Source organism: Condylura cristata, unplaced genomic scaffold, assembly GCF_000260355.1.
Source record: "Condylura cristata isolate star-nosed mole 26May11 unplaced genomic scaffold, ConCri1.0 scaffold00001, whole genome shotgun sequence".
Lineage (NCBI taxonomy): Eukaryota > Metazoa > Chordata > Mammalia > Eulipotyphla > Talpidae > Condylura > Condylura cristata.
The window spans coordinates 65306787-65328113 of NW_004567102.1; the positions used below are offsets into that span (position 1 = coordinate 65306787).

At 33.7% G+C, this 21327-nt stretch overlaps 1 protein-coding gene and 1 pseudogene across 2 annotated transcripts in view; both read left to right on the forward strand.

Annotated features, from left to right (window-relative positions):
• LAMA2 (laminin, alpha 2) overlaps nucleotides 1–21327 on the forward strand; it is a 489259-nt gene that overhangs the window by 9532 nt on the left and 458400 nt on the right. The gene's annotated exons all lie outside the window — the stretch shown is intronic.
• On the forward strand, nucleotides 17229–18626 carry LOC105853727 (annotated as a pseudogene).

Genomic DNA, 21327 nt, shown 5'->3' on the forward strand with positions numbered 1-21327 from the left:
TAGATGACTGGATAAAAAAAGATGTGGTACATAGATACAATGGAATATTACTCAGCAACCAAAAAAGAGAAACACATGTCTTTTCCAGCAACTTGGATGGAGCTGGAAAAGATCATGCTTAATGAGATAAGCCAGAAAGAGAAAGAAAAATACCGGATGGTTTCACTCATAGCAGGAGTATAATGGACTAGGCAAGAAAATAACAAGAATAATGAACAGCCATATACCAGAGACATTTTGTGGGGGTGAAGTGGGGAAATGGGAACAAAAATGGGGGTGGGGGTTTGGGAGGGAAGTGCACGGGATTATGGTGATGGCACACGGGTGACTTGGTGATGGGAAACCTGCGGGGATTACAATTGAGGTGGGAAAAAAAATGTACAAAATGATGTAAAAATAAACTGTTATTAAAAAAAAAAGATGGTTCTAGCAACTGTAACTTTTAAGAAATATGTAAAATAAATCTTCACTTAAATCTGTCTTGATAGTCACTACCTAAAGAAGTTTTCAGACATAATCTGAATTTACATGATGAATTGAAGGCAGATGCTTTCTTGTCAAGGATCTTTAATATGAGTCAAAACAGAAGAAAAAATTCTACTCACCTTGAATGTCAGTTTTAACTTGTGAGCTTTATGTGATTTAGTTTTTATTTAAACATATGGCATTTAAAAAATAGTTACAGAGGACAGACTATTAGTAGCTCTTACTAACAATATCCTGTAACTGGTCTAATTTAATTGAAATACTAAGTTGATCTATGCACATTCTGGGTGATACAGAACTGAGGAGCTGTATTAGCTCCTGGTCCTTAGGAAAGGTTTCTAGTATGATGCTAGTAATGTTTCTCCAGGATGGCTTTCTCAGTTGGCTACTGAGCTTTGTGCTTTCCAGAAGCTGTCTATTTAACTACATCCTAAGTGCCACCTGCTTTAGACTACTTTAACAGTAATCTAAAGTGCATTAGAGCAACAGCACATTTATTTACATAGCAAACTGTTTAGCAGGTCATATTATTGTTCATTTTATAGTAGGAAAATTAATGCTTACTAACTTGTTAAGGGTAAACACAAATTTTAATCCTTGGTTAGGGATTAGAAATTAGAATATGTTCCTTTTCCTGATTTTATGGATCCTAAATTGTCTTCTCTTTTGTAGTTTTAGAGGCTTCCCATAAAATATGAAAAATTGTATCTCCATTTCTGAGTTATGTTAGTTGTTTAATCTGAAATTGGAGAGTCACTGGAAATTGTATAAGTATGCTAGAAGAATTAAGAAATAAAATGTTGGGCCTCTCTGATGGCCTAGGGATTAAGCTTTAGCACTATCACCATGACTGCTCACTGCCAGAGCCTGAGTTCAATCCCTGGTCAGGAGATGACCCAGTGGCACAGCAGACCTCTCCTCTCATCTGTTGCTCCCTTCAGCAATGTATTTTAGGGAATCTGCCTGCTTTCTCCCCACTCTGTCCCTGGTGAATCCTCTCCGCCTCCTGCACCTCTGGCCTATAGATCTTCTATGCATAAATAAATAAAAGAACCTAAGAAATAAAATGGGTGGTCCTCAAGTGTCTTTTTCATTTAAACATATACATACACTAATTAAAACTGCAGAAACACACACATAAGTATATATAACTTAAAACTATGCATAAATTCAAAAGTTCAACACATTTTAGCCTTGAGGATTTTGAATCCAGGGCAATAGACTTTAAAAGATGTTGTCTATTGGTTTTTCCAAAGTCATCTAACATAATTTACTTCAGTGAGCTATTTGCAAAATTGTATTTATAGCATATAAGGAGTTCTCTAAATAATATGACTGTATATGTTGGTAAATGATAAAAACAAGAGCCAAAGTACCTAAGAACTAGAACAAATTTAATTCAGTCATTCCTTATGAAAAAAACGTGGAACACTGGCATCTTCATAAAACGACTTAGAGCTTTACTTGAAGTTGAACTTCAGTTAAGACAAAAAAATTGTAAGCCCCCAACATTGAGAGAGGTGTGTGTTTGTGTGGCCACAGTATGTATATATGTAGGTATATCAATGCCATTTATAGATTATCAGTCACAACTAATCTATTTAGTGCTTTGCCTTTTGATTTCTTCTTTAAGATCATTAAGTTTTATCAAAAAATCTAGAATAAGGGAATCTATAAACCGAATTTTCAGAAAAACGCAGTTGCCTTGATAAATGATTATGAATTGTAAAAGAAATTGTAAATAGGATCATTATATATTTTTAGTTTGGTGGCTGTGCCATTAAATTTCAAAAGTGTAATCTCTTTTAAGATGTTCGTAACACATAGGGTCCTATTCTAAAGGGTAAGGGGATTAGAATTTGCTATTTCAAATGTATTTTTTCTAAAGTCTATATAGCTAGCACAGTTTTCTAGTTTATTGTCTGCTATGCCTTTTTCAACTATGAAATGAGACTGAAAGTATGAAAGAGAATGTGAAAGAATGCAATTGTCATTTCAGATAGCTACTTTATCTCACTGGATTGTTTTGAGGAGTATATCAGATAATGAATATAAAACAAGCACCATCAATAAACATGTCTTTTCAAAATGCCTCTAAAAAAATGAAGTAAGTCTAAACAATGTTTTGGTGCCAATACATTTGGTGGGCTAGCCCGGCATTCCTCCTCTCCCCCTTCTAGAACCATGTATAACAAACTCAGCTGAGGCTGTTTGTGGAAGAATTTGCTAGCACACTACCCTTGAAAAACACACGTCTAAATCAATTTGTGTTGTATTCCACTATTGTGAATTTTGTAGTTTAGCCTACATATACTTCTCTATACCTTCAACTTGTATATATACTATTCTGCTTTGGAGATAACTGAAGAGGTGAAAAGTGTGGATTTATTTAGTTGATGGCAAAATTGGATTCACAGTGATGTTACAGCTTCTTGCTAAGAGAGAAATCTTGAGTCAATAGAATTTAATTTACCTGTTAATAAAATAGAATTAAGCTCGAAATATATGTGGAAATATTTGGCAACTAATCAGTAAATATAAACTCCTTCCACTTTAGGTGATTATAAAGTTCAAGAATGTTTTTTTATAATGCAGATGACATAATCCCTTTTGCTTATAAGAATAAAATATTCTAAAAGTAGATAATAGATGGCATATATCATTGCAGAGAGCATAAGAAGCCCATCAAGGTCACACAACAAGTCAGTAACAGAGATAAGAAAGTAGGTTTCTATAATTAGCTAATGTTGTGTCAGTTGCTCAATGTGAGAAATGATTTAAATAGACCACAGGTTAGAAATGTTAACATTATTTCATGGCTACTTATATTCCAAATATGAGATAAGATGTGTTGCTTTCTTGGAATCATCCATTTTCACATGTACATTGAGTAAACTATTATTAGGGATTAATAAACTATTTTTTAAAAAGAATTCTTTTAATATAAGTAATGTGTTAGAAGAAAAAAATATGGTACATAGAAAGTGCTCCATAAAAATTAGTTGTAACATTCAATGAAGCATATTTCCTCATTGACATCTACTTGGGTAGAGATGACAGGTTTGCATGTTTGACACACCAAGGAATTTAATTTCATGATGGTCTCCTGGATTGTTGAGGAGCTTTCAATATTGGTCTTCGTTATTTGGATTGTCTCTATTCACGAAGGTAAAAAAGTAGTATTGTAACTGGGCTAACAAGAATTTTTAGTCTGCCTAATATGTATTGAAACTTAATGACAAATATTAAAAAATAATAACAAAAAAGTCTACCTCAGTAAATCATAACCACCAAGAGATCTCTAAGGAAGCTGCTTTTCTAAGCTTGGGAATATTTGATTTTGAAAAAAAATTTAGACAAGACACTTTAAATAGCTCTTCTATGATTCAAAAAGTTTCAGTCATACTCAGCATGTAATGTGTAATGATTCAGTTTTTCATTCTTATTCTTTTTAAAAATCAGTAAATTTGTAAATTTAACACTAACATTTGCCTTTAGCCCTCTTAAAAATGTGGACTTAAACAATGGATATGCGATTTCACTATCCAGAAGCTCAACTTTTTATCTTAAAAACATAACAATAGGCTCTCCCTGGTGGCGCAGTGGGTTAAAGCACAGCACTCAGAAGCTAAAGTCACTTCAGCATCAGTTTGATCCCCGCCCCGGGAAGTGACCACATGGCGTGGCAGGACCTCTCCTGACCTGCTCGCTGCGCCCATCAGCAGTGTGCTTCGTTGATCTGTCTGTTCTGCTCCCCACTCTGACTCTGGTGAAACCTCTCACTGCCTCTGGACCTCTGCCCTGTACCCTAGTTCTGTATGCATAAATAAATAAATCTTTGAAAACATCATTAAAAGAAAAAAAAAAGAATTTTTTTTAGCTAAGTAGTATTCCCTTGTGTATATTATTTTTTTCTGACCTAGTTCTCCTTCCTTGGATAATCAGACTGTTTATATAACTCAGCAGTTATAAATATGGCTGCAGTGAACATAGAAGCACATATATCTTCAAATTAGTGTTTTTGAACTCTTATAGTGGATACCTAGGAGTACTGCTGGGTCATATGATAAATCCTTTTTCACAAACTTGTATATTGTTTTTCATATAGGCTGGATATATATATACATCCCTACTAACAGAGTTTGATGATTTCTTTTTCTCTATATCGTTATCAACACTAATTCTACTTTTAAATACTTTGCCTTTTCTTTTTTTAAAATGGAATTGAAATTTCATTTCCTGATGTCTCCATGAGTCCACCTTTACCTGTCACTTTGTCACTGTACTTTTTCATATCATAAAATACAACATAAAATTCATCCTTTTACATCATTTTAAGTACTTGATTTTTTATTTTTCTTCCTTGATATATGTGTCTCTGTACTAAAGGTGTGGGAGATGTGGAATTTACATTGAAATCTTTTTTTTATACCAATCGAAACATAAGTGATTGGATTCCATGTGAATGCAAAGGCTGTGGCCACATATTCAACTGGGAATTTACTCAGAGGAAATAGACAAAGGTATTCTGCTTCAGTTTTAATCTCTTAGCATATATCCTGATGCATAAAGAGTCAGCAAAGTGATTGAAAAGACACTACTAATTAAATAATGAAGAAACTTAAGTCAACTGTAGAATTGATATACTAACAAATTTCAAGTTAAACGTTACCCTAAAGTTGAGAATATTAAAAAGTTTTAACAATTCTTTACAGTGATTAGCTAATATAATTTTCAGATAAGCAGATTCTATCAGTGCCTAAATGTAAGTAACTATATAACATAGTCATTATTATTTCAGCGAAGTGATAAAGTCAAATCTTACCTGACACTCTTTTAAGTATAGCCTTCTTTTCCACTATGCTATCATACACTTTAATTTGTTTGCCATCTGATGTCTAGGATATTTTATTGTTTTATCACAATTTCTATATGTCTATAAAAGCTTTTGAGTAGTGTGCATGCAAAGGGTGATCAATAGTTAAAATGAAGCCATTTAGCATGATACAAATGAGAAGATACAAGATCCATTATTTTCTAAATCCTAGTCATGCATTTCAATTATCACTAAATTCTTTTCTCTAATATGGAAAATAGCAATTTCTTTTCAAAAGAGAAGGCTAATGTAAACATTAATGCATTTTAACAATATTTAGGAATGGTTGAGTTCTGATTTTTGAAAATTGAATCTATAATGTTTTGTATTAACTAAAAAAATGATTGTTTTCCTATGTTTTCTAGAGGGAAGCATCCATTTTATCAATGTATAAGGAAGTTCTTACTCCTTCAGTCTCTTAAGTGAAGAGTTTAATTCAGTTTTACATTCTATTCATAAACATAAGATACAACTTAGAATATGTTTAATGTATCATTTTATATTAACACACATACTTTCTGTCTCTCATGGTAGATTTGTGTGTGGTTTCATATATTAGGGAATTGTACATTGAATGTATTATGATTCATTTAGTAAATTATTAATATCAAAATCTAATGTTATTTTGACTATCCCTTTTGAGGAATATGGGATATGTAAAGACTTATAGTGAAATCATTATTTCAACAAGATTTTTTTCTAAAAGGACATTCACCATAAGTAGAATTGTATTTTGTTCATTACATTCCACTGACATAATTTTAAATTTCCATTATCACTCACAATAAATGAAATTTTATTAGATCTGATTTCACAATAAGTGGGTTACAGTATCATTGACATTTAGTAAAATTACAGATCGTAGTGTCTTTGCATATTCTGCATTAAAACTCATTATGTGTGCTTCAATTCTGTTTCAAAGAAACTACTATTAATTTACATCGTTGTACAGAAGAGTTCTATCTAAAGTCTCATTACTAGATGTCCTGGTGTCTTTTTTGTTCTGAAGTTACTTGAAACTCTTTCCTGGTGTATTTGCAACTGTTGGATAGAAATGAGATAAAAATGTGTAGATTATAAATACCTTTTTGTGGACTTTTTTTCCCCAAAAGTAAGTCTTTATGAATGCTTTGTACATCTTAGCTTAACTGTGGTTTTCTCTTTCAACTTTCTTGTGTTCTATACTTTATCATGAAAGTTCTTGTAGAAAAGTATTTTTACTTAATGTTTAGGACTACTTTATCTTTTAAAGAATGGGATTAAACTATTTCTTTTGTCTCATATTTAGGGGGCAAAGCTTGGTGAGAATAGAATTTTTATCTTGATATATGGGTCTGGGATTTAATGACAGAGCTACTGCTATAGAAGCTAGGGACAGTGGAGTCTAGGCTGAAGTAGGGCAGAGACAATGTATTGACTTCCTGTATTGGCATCTCAGAAGGCATCCAACTGCAACGTAAGCCTCTTTCTCTCTCTCTTTTATTTATTTATTTATTTATTTATTTTTGCCTTAGAGAGCAGTCGTAAAACACTAGCCCCAAAGCAAAGTCGGCCAGGCATAGTTTTAAAGCACTAATACTCAAGGCAGAATATCCTGATGAGTCTGAAGTCCAGGAAAGACTAAGGTCACATCTACTCAGTTCACTTGAATGAGAAGAACAAATTTTTTTTTTGAAAGATTTATTTATTTATGCATACAGAAGTGGAGTATAAACCAGAGGTGCAGGGGTGGTGAGAGGCTTCACCAGAGACAGAATGGGGAGCAGGACAGGCAGATAGACATAGTACATTGTTAAAGGGAGCAGCAGGTGGGTCAGGAGAGGTCTGTCACACCATGTGGATCACCTCCGGAGCTGGGGATTGAACTCACATTGAAGTGGCTAAGGCCAGTTTGCAGTGCAGCTTCCTAACCCGTTGTGCCACCCGTTGGGCTAAGAAGAGCAACATTTTGAAATCCAGGTCAAGATCACTCCTTTGGTCTGTATTAATACCTTACAATACCTTCTTTTCTATCTACTCTTTCTTTTCCTTCCTCTCTGTGAAGTAGAGCCAGAGTTCTTAACTACTTCAATAAGCAGCTTTATATTTTATCATTATGCCACCCACGATCTTAGTTCTTTAGCTTAGTTTGTAGACTTCCTCTTTGTATTTACAGTAACCGAGTTGGAATAGAAGTGCCCATGACAATGTTTTAATGAGCATTTTTAATTCCAAAATGACGTATTTCAGAGACTAATTTTCCTTTGTCTCTGCTTCCCAAAATAGTAGTATCAGGAGTTTGTACTTCTTTCTGAGTTCCTTAGCATTATTGCAGGTCAGAAACCATATTAACTTGAAACATGTTCTGCATCTGGGAGCCAGAGCATAATAAGCATTGTTAATTTAGTTAAAGGAAAAGACAGCTGTTTAAGATTAGCCTGCTTGTGTATGTGTGGGAGTTAACAGAACAGTGTCTCTTTCCCAAGATGTATTTTTTTTTCTTTTGCTTATGTGCAAATTTTAAGTGATAGAGGGATGAATGAACTAAATGAAATCATAAATAATTTTATAATTTTAGTTGGAACTTGGTTGACAAACACTCATCTGAGTGGTGATATTGAGTCCTAGAAACCAGATAACGCAGAAGTATTTCTAATACTGTGTTATATCAAGGCTATCATTTTCTGTAATATAAAAAAATAAACCAGATATAGACACTTTTTCATTAGCAATTGCTTTTAATTTTCACTTTCTGGTAATTTTTGTTTATTGAGGTACCATTGACCTACCACAATATATGTAACTCAAATGTATAGGATCACAACTTTCTAGTTGTTTCTATTGCCACACCACACCACACCACACCACACCACACCACACCACACCACACCACACCACGCCAATGTACCCATAATCTTCCACCACAATCCAACTGGTCCTCTCTTCACTTTGTTCTCCTACTTTCTCTCAGTAATCTCAATTTTATAGTAATACTTCTAAAATTTGTTTTTTTTTTTAATTTTTTATGTTCTTAGTTTTGTTGCAGTATATACCACCTGTGAGCAAAACTTCCCAGGTAGACACTTATTTTCAATATCTGCCTGCATGTAGTCATTATTTAGAGTCCTTGCCTAAATGATACCTTGCAGGGTTTTTTTTTTTAATATATTTTTTGATACCTTGCAGTTTTTGTTGTTTTCTAATAAGTATTTTGATAATAATTAGCTTTCAAAATTCTTATAAAGGGTGCAGTAGCATTGTTTTTGAATAATATAGTTTGTATGTGTCCATTTCCATCTAATAGTTATAAGCTGTGTACAAGCCCTCCTATGGAAATATGCATTCATTTATCATCCTTATTTAGGGTGGGATTCCTGGATTGCATAGTAAATCATTTCTAATTTTGTAATAAATGGGCAATTCGCCCCTCCCCCCCCAAGTGATTATACCATTTTACTTTCATGATTTTAATTGAGTGGCATTTACATCTAACAACAAATGTTTGGTAAGATAACTTTGGGAATCAGGAACGATATAATAATTGATATATTTTCTCTATGCGTTCCTTTAATTATTAAGAGAATTAAAAAATAAAGACAAAAGGCATCTCTATGGAAAGAATTTCAGGCAAATTTAAGATTTGTATAAAATTCTGCATAGGTATCAAAGTAGAATATATATATTTCGCTCAACTGTTAAGGCAAATTTTTAGTCACTTGTTAGCTAATTGTTTTTACATGTATTCGGGTCATGGGTAAAGTAGTAGTAATAATAATTATAGTAAAATAAAAACCTCAGTTTATTAAATAATAATGTATAGAACACATGCTATTAAAAAGGGTTTTGTAATACTATATATACAAAGATCAGCAAGAATTTTTCTTGCAATAATTGTGTATGTAGAAAATGTATATGTACTATGAGATTAATATAGGCAGTTTGTCTGTGGAAAGGCTTTCATATAATTATTAAAAATATTTTTAGGGGCCCTCCGTGGTGGCGCAGCGGGTTAAAGCACAACACAAAGAAGCTTAAACCACTTCCTCATGAGTTCGATTCCCGCCTGCCCCGGAGGAGATCCACATGGCGAGGCGGACCTCTCCTGACCCGCCCGCTGCTCCCCTCAGCAGTGTACTTAGTCGATCTGCCTGTTCTGTACCCCACTCTGTCTCTGGTGAATTCTCTCACCCTCTGCATCTCTGACCTGTACCCCAGTTCTGTACGAATAAATAAATAAATCTTAAAAAAAAAAAGAGCAGTCACCCATTTAAAAAAATATATATATTTTTAGATTCCTAGGGAATTGGGAAGATTTTTACCTCATAGGAGTAGGGACAGTTTCACTGGGGGGATGAAATTTGGTTGAACCAGGCAAAAGAATTTAGATGAGTAGATCAGGACAAGACTGGATCAGTTGGGTTTTAAGGATGACTGAGCAGAAATGCAGGTTAGTAAAATGTGGGATTGGTGAAATGGAAAAATAAAGCTTAAGTTTTGGTTTGTTACTAGTAAAGAAAGTAGTTAGTTTGTGAGGAAAGGAAGCTTCTTTTAAATTGAAATTTGAAAATGTATTCACTCTGAGAGATAATGAAAAACTAAAGGTGCTTTTACCTAGAATGTTATTACAATGAAATACAGAAAACTGTGATTGGCTTTGATGAAGTTTGAAAGCTGTTAGAAAGGTTATCACTATATTAGCAATTTTGAAGTAACTTCACTTTTTAACTTCTAAATTTCATATTTTTAGTAACTTTTCAAATTTGATTACTTTAGTCATAGAAAAAAGACCCGCCCGCTTCATTGATTTCACCACTTATGACTGGGCTGGTGTACTTTTTGTGAAAATTAGACATATTTCTATGAAAAAAATTTAGTCACACTACACCCAGGTTTTTCTTATGACTTTCTATGTCAGATAACCATCTGTATGAATTTAAGTGATCTCTACTTCACTGAATACCTGATGTTATTAATTTGATTTTACTTGCTATGATTAACTGGACATATTTTAATATAAAATTCCTTGGAAGATTTTGTACTTGTAATTTGTTGCAACATAATGACTAAAGCTAGTATACTAACTCAGAAATCTGATTGATGGATATTACTTATAGTATATTTTATAATTACAGTAATAAAGAAATCAAGTTAACTTTCAAGACTAGATTAGAGGTATTAGCAATAAAACGTAGGCAAAATATACAGGCATAAATGTATTTTACTCAGCATATAGTTCACTTCAATTAAATTAATTTATGAATAAAGTTTGTGTACCAGAGAAGAAAAATATGTTTTCGAGACTACAACTTTTTGTAATTGCACAGTCAAATCTTACCAATAGTTCTATCTTTTTAAAATACATATGTGTACCATTGATTAAATTAAGCTTTTTCTACTGTAGCATTTATCTAGCAAACCTAGACAAAATTAGAAAACTAAAATTGAATTATGGGGAAATGAAAGATAAAAAAAGATAGCAGAGAAAAAGGAAGCTAAGTTCCTCATCCTTTCTTTTCTCAAGGTTGTTAGTTTCCAAACTTAGTTGTTCTTGAAATATAGGAGGGATTTTAAAGATAAAATCTTTAGATAAAGATAACTCTCTAAGGCTCAAGGTTTGTTTCAGTTGTTTTACTGGTTCACAATTCCTGAAAGTTATATAGTATTGGAATGTCATGTTAATTTTCTACTTCAAACTATTGGCTTGTAGTTACTGGCTTTCTGCTGTAAATATATAGATAAATGTTGCTTAAATAGGTTTTCAGTGCATTTGATTTTGTACATTAGAAAATATATACATATTTATTAGAAAAGTGAATGTTAAAATTAGCAAACAAAATGTGAAGTGAGCAACAATGAAATACTACTTATGATAAGAGCTGACCTGTATAATTTAACTGTGTAATCCGCTATAATATATGTATGTATGTAATACTTGAAGCTCAGTATAGCTCCCAGGCTCACAGTACATCCCAGTCTCAAGCATATATAATTTTGAAATAGCTATGCTTACTTCAAAAGAGGAATTTTCTTTAATTCAATTTACAGATGTACCACCTAGAAGACAGCAAAGTCAGCTTTTGTGGACATTTCCGTTTAGAAGAATCTTATGATAGTTCTTAAACTTGTACTTTAAGATGAAAACAGCAAATTCTTTAAAGTAGACTGATCAATGAACATTGAACATTTTGAAGCCAGTTGAAACTGAGGTATACCCAGGGACTCCAAACTGTTAATGGATAAAAACCCATTTTGTGCATTCTAAAAGGTTACACAGTCAAAGGAAAACAGAACTCTTCCAAATGTTTTTATTTTTAATGTGACTTACTGATTTTGAGTAACAGAACACTGACTTATTTATGAATAGTTCTACTTGGAAATGGTTTGTTTCTCTCCCCTATTAGGTGCTAAAGATAAGGTTAAGTTGGGAGAATGTACTTGTTCCAATTTGAAATACTTTTCTCCACATAGAACTTTGCCTGAATACCATAACTATTCATTCAATGTTCGGCCAAATGCTGAAAATCATATATTTGGCCCTGTCAAAACATTTTGTAAACTTTCCACCCAGACACATGAAAAAAAAGGAAAATGGCAAAAAAAATTGTTTTCCTTTAAAAACTCCCGCATATATGCTACTCACATACATAGTCCCCTCTTTAATTACTAATCTATTTAGATTAGTCTATTGACTAATAGAAGTTATGAGAGAACAGGGTAAGAACTAAGAAAGGAATTTTGCCAAGAGCGTATCTGAATCTCTTAGCATTTTGTGGAACAGCATGAAAGATCCCTTCCAATTGTATAGGATAAGTACAGCCCACCGAACACTGCATAACAGCAGTTTACCACAAGCCAGTTATAATGTCAAAGACATCAGAACCTTTTCTTTTCTTCTCTATTTGAATAATGATAAATGTCTTCATGCTGTGTGAGAGCTACTGAAGTGTATTTCTCTGCAGGTAAACTTGGCAGTGTCTTATATAACGCCACTCGTTGGGAGTATTACTTAAACAGTGTGAAATACATTGTCTGACAAGAATTGTATCATAATTTGGAATGGTGTTTATGCAAGTAGATAGTCTGCCAGTTATTTGTAGCTTTTTTAAAAAAAAAAAAAATGGACCTCTGAGGCCATAATATAAAACTCAAGCCTTTATTTGGATATTTGTAATGAAAACTGTAATTGTTCCTGTGGGGAATAATATGAACACAATCATTTGGATATAGCCCATAAGAGTATGTATGATAACATAAATATTCTTGGTTCCTGAGTTAAGATGTTTAATGTAATTAGTTAGTCACTAATTTTTCAAGTAGATAAATGTAATTTTCATTGAAATTTCTATATTTAACTGATATTCCCTAATTCTGGTGTTTTTTTCTACCTGTCAATTTTGCTTACTCTTATTTATTATCTAGATACTTGACTGTTTGCTGCTAGGTTGACCTCAATAGTGATTTCATGATCCTAGCTGGTAGCTTAATATCCAGATAACCAAGTACCTCTTGGCTTAATGGGTTATCATTATAGAAGTCAAAAATCTCAAAGTTCTTAGAAAATTTCTGGAAGACTTCAATTATGTTGATTCATATTCACATTCAGTGAATTCATAGGTACTCCAAAAGTAATAATCAAAAAAACAACTGCAGCTATTGGTATTTAGATCTGTAAGTCCAAAAATACTGGACTGCTTGATTAGCTGCGTGACTACTTGTGAAATAGATTATGCAATGATTTTATCAATGCCCATGTCAATTAAGTAACTATACTTTGAAAAATCTCACTACTTAACATGTTATAAAAATGATATAACATGGCAGTAAAAAAGCAGACATTTCAAGTTTTCTTTTCCTTATGATTTTTATTTTAACCTAATGGTTTCTTTATGAGTTAGAATATGATTGCATATAGCTCCAAGATACTTTCCTTTGTTGGGGTTTCTCAAATAGTATGGCCATTGAGAAGTCTAGAAGATACCACATAATTCACAGGAGCTTTTCTTCATGTGAACGATAATTGAGGTTAGCCCATGAGCTTAGGGTTCAAGGTGAGTTATAATCACCTGCTTTTCCATCGAACATTCATCTAATGTTGGAGAAACCTATTGGTTCTTAAGCTGAATCCTCTATTTTAATAGGTATGATTCGGTAATTATGGTGAGATTAGATCAGTTGGTGTGGAGTTTGGAGTGTGGAAACTTTAAATATTGTGTTTAAGTTAGGTGAGTAATGGCAACCTCTACCTCCTTACCACATTATATTTACATTTATGTTGATTAATACCCATCTACTTTAATTCCACCACAACCCCTTCTTTTAAATGTGTGTAGATGGAGGGTTATTTCATTGTCTTATAGCCATTTCCTTTTATTTTTACTTACTCCCTGTGTCTGTGTCCCTTTTTGTTTTTGTATCCCTCCATTTTTTACTATCTTTTAAACTAATAATTGTAGAGGTGTATGATTAACCTACTGTGACAAAATGTTAGTTTTTTCATTTTCTTTTAAGAGAAAGCTTAAGGAGGAAGCAAAAGTAATTATTTCCTCCACTTGATGTTTATTAAAAAACTGGTATCAATACTATAAATTTTCTAAATTTTTATTTTAATTTAGTGACTTGGGAATTCTGTACTTAAAAAATTGGTATCTAACTAAACTTCTTGAAATGAATGTACATATATTTGCATTCCAGTTATAGTTGTCTTTAATCTGAAAATAATTTTTAGTCAGAAAAATCTGACTAAAATAATGCTAAATTATAAAAAGAGATTGGAGTTAGTAAAAAGAAATAAAAGAATCTTGGTGGTTAAATTTTGCACATTTGTCATCTTCTATCTCAGTTCTTCATGAATAAACTTTCTATAAAAGCACTTTCCAGAAAGAAGCCTAGTAATCTTCTTAATCTTCATTTACTTCATTCTCATTAACATACTTAATATTTCCTGTAACCTATATAACATTCACAGTGTTGTACAAAAAAAAAAGGTGTTTATTTTATAATTTTAGTATGGAACTTGATTAGTGACTTTAAATCTCCAGTTTGCGTAGGGTAAATCACTTAATTTAGTTGTTTGGGGTAATTTCAGTTCAATTTGGTAAATTTTTGGTCAGCTTGCAATTTAAAAAAGTTTCCTGAAACAACTTCAGCCTCCTAATTTTGCTCCTGATGTGAAATCTGGGTGTGTGGGGAGCACCTATTATATAATATCATGGTATCAGGACTGGGGAGTGTGTATTTTGGATCCTGATTAGATGTAGCAACATAAATATTATGTGGTGCTTGCTTTCGGTGGTAAAAATCAGGAATCTCTTTCTGTACATATTTAATTCTCCTGTAACAAACCCAGCATTAGTGTCAGTCATACATTGCCTCTGGCCCCTGATATTTCTCCTCTGCTCATTAGTTTGCTTTGCATTTTAGTGTCCTCTGGCATATGAACTGACCCCTCACTCTGATCCTCAGTGGTGGGCCTATAAGAGCACTGGGAATTTTCTGCTTCCCCTCGAAGAACCATGGAGTGCTTATAGTGATCAGAATTTGTACCCTTGCTTAGTGCTATTTATGCATAAGCTTCATAGAATCAACTCTGTTCCCAACATGTAGAGGTAGCAATTCTGTGTGTTCTGTTTTAAATATAATGTGCAGCCTATGACAGTTAATTCCAATAATGTTAATACTCTCACCACCACCACCACCACCACCATCAATACTGTCATCTGTATGCTGGTTAATATTCACCATGTGCTGTTACAAGCACTGTATATATATTAACTTCTCAAAATAACACAATGACTTAGATAATATTGTTCTCATTTTGTAGACAGGGAATTGAGGCATAAATGATTCACTAGTAGCAGATCTAGGAATTCTGACAATATTATCTTTACTCTTAATTACCAAACTCTGTGGCTATGTATGACTTTCCTCCTCTGACTTACATCAATTCTTTTTATCTTCAGTGGTCCAGGGACTGGACTAGTTAGGGGGGAAGGTTGATAATGGATTGTGAAGGAACTATGTTCATTGGAAAGCAAATTCCTTTTACCTTCAAATACCATAACTCACTTTCACTTAAATTATAATCTCTTAGACTCAGAAATGATAGATTTGGAGTCTTTAGTCTTTCTTTCCCTAATTTCTCACTCTTCACAATAAAGGATACACAATAAAAGATACGGCTATTATATGTTTTTGGTTACATGGGCCTAAAACAGAACACATTAATGTTTCTAGTTGTTAATTTGATTATCACACACTTACCAAAGAAATTCAGTCAGCTCTACTTCCTGTAAATCTATTAGCTGAACTTTATGAAATAGACACTTTCATTTTGTAGATTAAAAGTGGTGACTAGCAGTAATTTTGTATGGCTCAACCAAATATTACTTCATCAATTTCCTTAGAGTTTCACAATCATTACAACAATTCAGGCCACCATAATCTCACATCTAGGAGTCATCACAACAGTCTTTTAATGGAATTTCCTGTTTTAAGTTTTGTCCTCTCCCGTTTGTTTGTTATACTTCAGCTTGAGTAAGCTTTATAAAATATAATAGTATTGAGCCACTCTTCTCTATAAATTACCATTATAGCATCTGATTAACCTTTGTATAGAATCCAGGCTCTGTTATTGTGTTTAATAAGTTGTATAGCCATACATCTCAGTTTCTGACAGCCCTGGTTTATGCCTGCTGCCCCAGCCTAATTATTAAAGGTGCCCCCTTTATTCACAAAAGTGGCCTGGTTTGGGTGGTGAATTATATAATCACTTCCTTTGTAAGGTGTGTTTTGATCTGGCCCCTGCATTTCGCTCCAGTTCCCTCTTGCACCCATTTTTCAGTCATAATTTGAGCTGTAGTCCATGCTGAACTTCTTCGGATTTATGGAACATGTTAATACCTTCTCTCTAGGTTATAAACTTGGGTCCATGATGTTGTCACTGCCTGAATCTGCCTCACCAATTCATGCAAATTTGTCATGATGGCAACTATGCACTTTTTGCAAGAGTGCTTCATGATCCTTAGACAAATTTGAATTTTCTGTTTTCTAGAATTCTATTTGCTCTCTGTATTCCCAATAAATCCTCTTCCCAGTTAACCATTTTTCTACGTTATTTTTCTGTTGCTTTTCAGAGTGTCAATTCTGACAAGTCAGGACTCTCAGTTTATTCACCACTGTATCTCCAGGGCTTCAAAGGTGTTTATTGTTTTATAGATATTACTAAAATATTCATATGTGTGGAATGAAATTATGAGACAAAAATAACTTCAACATGACTTTGCACTTTGACATCTGCTCTTGATTTTTTTTATATTGGGAGAGATGTTGAGAGAGGATGAAGCACAATAGTAAGGGAGAAGAGGAGAGAGAGAGGGGAAAGGAGAGTCACATGTTTGGCATATCAAGAAAAGAACAAATAGAACAAAAACAGAGGCTTGGAATGGACAATTTAGATGGACACCTACATTCCATTTCTGATCACCTGATCTTGTCATTGCACTGCTGCTCCCACTTATCTTAGCAGGGGCACTTGAAAAGCCTAAAACCCATTATGTTTTTGCCTGCAGTGTGCAAACTTATTAGAACATCTTATATAGTAACATAATTTTCAGTAAGTGCAGAAAATAATTATGTTTAAATTTGAGGAAGTATTGGACTAAGATAATCTTTGCTTTTTAAAGTTGGTAACACTTATGTTAAACAAAACAAAACAATTTCTGAAATGGTGACTAAAAGTAAGAACTGTTTAAATACAATTTGTAGCACTCCCAAAAGATGAAAGTAGGAAGCTGTTTGCATGCTATTATTGGAGACTATTGTTATGGGTTGAATTGCATCCTAAAAAGCATGTTGAAATCCTGACCATTCCCCACCTGGGTACCTATGAATGGGACCTTATTGGGAAGTAGGGTCTCTGCAGATGCAGTCAAGTTCAGATGAGATCATACTGGTTTTTGGTGGGTCCTAGTCTAATGTGAGTGTATAAGTCTTAATAAGAAGAGAAGAGACACAGAGAAAGGGAGAAGACTATGTTAAGGTCTCTAACTAGAGGCAGATGTGATACCTGCACATGACAAGCAATGGCAGGAATAGCTGGCTACAACTAAAAGTGATACATGAGGTGTGGGATAGGTATTTCTTCATGCATGCAGGAGGATCAGATCTTTTGAAAATTCGACTTTGGATTTCTAGACTCCAGAACTAAAGGAAAACATATATCTGTTAACTTAAGCCAGCCAGTTTGTGGTAATTTGTTATAATAGCTAGGAAACTAATTTAATGAATATAACTATTTTCAAAGAAACAAACATTATCTAATACTTTGAAAAGATGGAGATAAATGTAGCGGAATGATTAGAGGAATAATTATACAGGGTTGAAATTATGTGCCATTCTTTCTTACTGCCCTCAATCCCATCTGCTGTAGCAGTCTGATCAATGCTGAGCCATGTTGTGGGACAAATAAACCCCCTAATTTTAATACTTTCATATATAGATGCTGGTTCTCAGGATCTCAGTTCTCTTCTGCTACTGATGTCACCAACTAAACAAATGACGTCTAATGGCAGATGATCAGAGGATGATGGAACAGGCTCTCAATTTTTTCATTGTTTCAGCTATGAAGCAAAACAAATTGTTCTGACCTCCATCATCATCATAGAAATTTCATATAGTCTTTCTAACATAAAGCTACTAAGAAGCATAGAGAACAAAAGGAATATTTAGTACAGATTTCTCAGAGGAGGCCAAGGGCAACTTCCTTTGGTTTTCCTGAATGTGGATTAATCCAACATCAGTCTCCTACTAAATTCAACTTCAGTGAAGTCAAAGTTGTATACCTGAGGCGTATCAGTGGGAAGTCAGTGCAGTGTCATGTCCTGTTCACAAGATCAGACCCTTGGGTCTGTGTCCCAAAAAAGTTGGTGATCACATTGCTTTGGCAACTGGTGATTGGAAGAGTCTGAGGATTACAGTGACCATTCAGAGTAGACAGGCTCAGATTGAAGTGGTACATTTCGCCTCAGCCCTCATCATCAAATCCCTCAAGGAGCTGCCAAAGATCAAAAGAAGCAGAAAAACATTAAGCACGATGGAAATATCACTCTTGATGTGATTGTTAGCATAGCCTGATAGATGTGACCCTGGTCATTAGCTAGAGACTCTCTGAACTAGTGAATAGATACTGGGCACTGTTCTGTCTGTGCACTGCCGTGTTAATGGCTTCCTCCCTCATCACATCCTGGACAGCATCGACAGTGGTATGGTGGAGCACCCTGCCAGTTAAGAGCTATAAAGGAAAATCCCAATAAAAGATCATTTGATGAGAAAAAATATACTTCAAAATCTGTTAAATCACACTTCTGAAATATTTTTTTTATTCCAGTAAGAATCTTTTAGAAGCCTCTTTCACATATATACAGTTATTATAGGAGTACTTCTGTTTTCATAGTTTTATATTTGCCCATACCACAACTACTGACATAACTGAAATTCTTTCCCAAACCCAATTATTATTTAGAATATCTACTAATTTTGATTCTGACATGGTTGAGCTGCTTATTTTGAAGGAGAAAGAGCCAGTAGGGGAAGGAGTGAGCAAGGGATGAGGAAGAAGCTACATAGGATTCTTTCTTTAAATTTTGCCATTTGAATTATAATGTGTATTGGTGTGTTTCTCTTTGGGTTTATTTTGTTTGGAGTTCTTTGAGCTTCTTACATCTGGATGTTTCCTTCCCCATTGTGTGGAAAATTTTGGGTATTATTTCTTTTTATACATTTACTTAGAGATTTTTGTTATACATCAACTACAATCAGATTTATTCTGGATATTTAGGGTGAACTCATAATCAAGAATTGGAAATAAAAGTTTCAGAACTCAAAGGCTCCCAAACTACAGACAACTTAAGTCATGTGTTTCTTTTTTTTAATATAGTGAAATCCAAAATAACAGTGATATGATTCATAAGTAAACATTATTTAATACTAATGTTGTCTTGATTAATAAAAGATGATATGGGCCAAATTTTGAATACTTATGGTCCTTTTTACAATTAATAATCCTTTTGCTAAGGAAATCAGGCCATACTTTTGGGCCCCTCCCTCCTTTTGAAGTATATAAAGGCCATTTTGACAATTAGAAATATTTAGAGTAGTAATAAATGTGATAGTTGATAAGGCATTTTAGTATTCAACAGATAAAATGTTGTAGTATTTTATTGGTAAGACTGTGAAGCAAATCCCAGTTCACTTAAGCTCTGCTAACAAAGATGAAATGGAGAATTAAGTAGGTATATGCTGAATCTGATTAAGGTTGACATGCAGTTTGAATACTTTCATTCTCTAAGGTATAGTTTTGAGTACAAATCATCAACCAAGCACAAAAAAAAAAAAAAAATGATGAAGTTGAAATGAAGAGGACACATAGGTCTGGTGGACTTTAAGGGATTAAGAATGTTCTGTATCTCTAAATGAGATCTGTAGATGATATTTTTCTGTAATGAGTAAACTGATAAAATGACTAAAACAATCTCTCACTAGTGCACTAGTCTCCTTACTCTGTCCTCACTCCTCTAGAGCAATAGCCTTCAGCGTTCTTTTTAACAGACATACACATCCGCACTAAAACACAGATACCCAACTCTAAAATGTCATAAAATATCAGGCAATACTTAGAATTCTTATGTTCTGTGCTCTCCACTGTTTCTATTTTATGTTCTTCTTCTTTTTTTTTAAATTTATTTATTTATTCACACAGAACTGGGGTATAGACCAGAGATGCGGAGGGTGAGAGAATTCACCAGAGGCAGAGCGGGGAGCAGAACAGGCTGATCGAAGTACACTGCTGAGGGGAGCAGCGGGCGGGCAGGAGAGGTCTGCCACGCCATGTAGATCTCCTCTGGGGCAGGCGGGGATCGAACTCATGCGGAAGTGGCTTAAGCTTCTTAGTGTTGTGCTTTAACCCACTGCGCCACCAGGGAGGGCCTTATATTCTTTTTTTAAATACTAGTTTCAATTTATAATAGATTCAATATCCACTCACTTATAATGACAATTTGAAACATCCCCCTCAGTGTTTCATTTTATATATTTCATTATTAGAATAATTGAATGCTTAGTGTTGACTAAGCAATAGATCATCTCATGTTTACCTGCATAGACAAATAAAACATTTTTGTGAGTTAGAACTTTTGTTCAGGAAATTTGCTTGAAATTCTGCACAAAGAATTTACCTCAGGCAAAGGAAGATAAAACTCTTAAGAATTACACAACTGTTATAAGATGATCAACTCTAAGTATGTGTTTATTAATCACTACAGCAGAGATGACCAGTCTTCACTTTTCTTTACATGGCAGCCTTCTAGAATGAGATACAAATCATGTAAGATTGTATTAATGAAAGTTCTCTGAAGGATTCAAAATTCATAGCCATCACCAATTTTAAATATTAAAATAGTGTTTCTTCTTCCTGAAAACCTTTGCAAGTTCTTGCCTGCATTATTTTTTTGTGATTAATGGATTTTTTTTTTCTTCCAGGAATTGGAAGCCGTTAAAAAAGATTAAATTTTTCTCTACAGTTCTGTGGTAATTTTAGTTTAATGATGCAAAATTTGTAGGTTCACCTAAGTTCAAGTTTTAAATATTTTATGCCAATGACTCTAATGTCCTTGTTTTCATGTTTGAACTCTTCTATAATCTCTGTTCTTAATTTTCATCTGTGGTTTAGATATTCTTATTCACATATACCTGCCAAGACATAACACTAGCCTACACCAAGCCTTCTCTTGGAAGTTTCCCTTTCTCTGTACCATCTCTCTCTTCCACAATCAAATTTGCTTCTTATTTCTTAATTTCTGATAATGGCATCAACAGTTTTCTAGGCATAAGCCCCTGTAGTCATATTAGATCCCTTTCTTTACTGTTGTATTGTATCTAACAGCAAGGCTTCAGTTATATTTCTAGAGTATTTCTTTCACTTTTATTTGTCT